Below are 1,921 nucleotides of genomic sequence, written 5' to 3'. Positions count from 1 at the left end.
TGGTATATGCTAATAGAGGCATCTAGTGGCCCCACTTATACATTTCTGAAAACGAGCTGTACAAAGTCTGAAAACTTGATAGTATGGTTTGGAGTGTGTCAGCTCCGTTTGGAAGGAGCGTGACATCACATCCGCCCCACTTCCGCCACACATCCGGCGTCAGTATAGCGCTACTGCGCATGTGCGCCTAGTTCTTATAGCATTATGACGATTCTTCAGTTAGTATCATATGGGTCCTTGTGCGCATGCGCGTTCGGACTCGACCCTCCGTTTCTGCGCATGTGCGCTATGTCTCTGATGCTCTGTGTCCTTCTGTGTTGCTCATAGGAGACACTCTCGTGTAACAGCACTGCGGGGGTATTTCTGATGCTGACAGTGTGGCTTGAAGTTAACTCATTCATAGCAGGCTTTGTTTGAAGACTCCCATATTTTGGGATGGTGGTAGCCCATGCGCAGGGGGTTCAGTTTATTCTGTAAATGATTCTCAGAAATGTGAGAATCAGCAATAGTGGGTGAAAAAAATTAAAATTAGAAACATAATATTTTCAGGTAATTAATATGTATATATGCAAATTAGGGATACATCAGAATAATATATAAGAAACCCTCTGTTTAATTAGTTAATTAAGGAATGCACAATTAGCGGTATTAGAGGAAAAGACACCCTTGGGGCACATGTACAGTGGTGTTGAGTCTCGTATTTACGAAAATACATAAGAATGGGAATAAAAAGAAGAAAAATGAAACACGGAATGAATGTGATGGGGTATAAACATAGTTTATTTATTAAATGTGTATAATTACAATGGTGGGTACAGTGCATACAGAAACTCGCCATAGATGTTATATTACAGCACCCGATATTCCTGGGAGGTCCCCCTGCCCAGTACTAATCAGGCCCAGCACTGCTTAGCTTCCAAGTTCGGATGTGGTTGGGCGTCCCAGTGTGGTATGGCTGTATTGTGGTTGGTTGGAGATCCGTGCATGTGTAATGTTACCACCTATGCAATCAAGACACTATAGCAACTAATTAAGTATAGTTATATTGGGATGATAATATGGAGCAGTGGAAGGAGACTCTAGGGGTGGCAGTTACGGTGAAAATGAAGGGTGGTTTTTATATATATATATATGAGGGTACCATGACTGGACTTCCCAGATGGTTACCCATTCTGGTACTATTCAGCGGGAACCTAGTTACAGATCACTGACCGCTCAGGGGTCTCATCTTCTTTTCATTGTATGAAGGGTGCTATCTCATAGCTCTCGTTGAAGCCCTCTGTATGCAGGGTGTTCAGTTCATAAATCCAATACATCTCTCTACGTGAAAGAAGATTTGATAGATCACCTCCTCTCTCTCCGAGGGAAACGAGTTCAATGCCTCTGAATGTCAATTTTTCCGGGTCCGAGTCATGGTGTAAACTGAAGTGTTGTGAAACAGCATGTGTCTGTACTTTGTTTTTTATGTTCCTCACATGCTCCTGTATGCGGATTTTCAGTGCCCTCTTGGTTTTACCTATGTAGCGTCGTTCACACGGACATTCCAGCATGTATACAACTGATGTTGTGTTGCAGTTAATAAAATGTTTAGTCTTGAATTCTTTGGTTTTGTCCTTATTAAAAAAGTTCTTTCTATTTGGGTGAAGGTATTTGCAGATATTACAGTGACCACATTTGTAGCTGCCAGTGCATTTTGGTAGGCCTCCCTGTCGGCTGGGTTCTTCTCTCAACATGCTGAATGCTAGAAGGTCTTTCAGATTTTTTTGCTACCGATACACAATTTGTGGTTTTGCAGGTAAGGATTCTTTCAGGATGGGATCCAACCGTAAGATGTTCCAGTGCTTGTTTAATGCCTCCTTGATTAATCGTTCATGGTGATTGTATGTTGTGATGAATTTGACATCCGGTTCTCTGTTCTCTT

At 42.0% G+C, this 1,921-nt stretch overlaps 1 pseudogene; it reads right to left on the bottom strand.

The window, feature by feature from the left end:
• Positions 1–845: 845 nt before the first annotated feature.
• LOC146011469 (5S ribosomal RNA) lies at positions 846–963 on the bottom strand (annotated as a pseudogene).
• Positions 964–1,921: the final 958 nt, after the last annotated feature.

The sequence above is a fragment of the Crinia signifera genome, chromosome 6 (genome assembly GCF_055691185.1).
Source record: "Crinia signifera chromosome 6, ASM5569118v1, whole genome shotgun sequence".
Classification (NCBI taxonomy): domain Eukaryota; kingdom Metazoa; phylum Chordata; class Amphibia; order Anura; family Myobatrachidae; genus Crinia; species Crinia signifera.
This window is presented reverse-complemented; position numbering and strand designations above follow the sequence as displayed.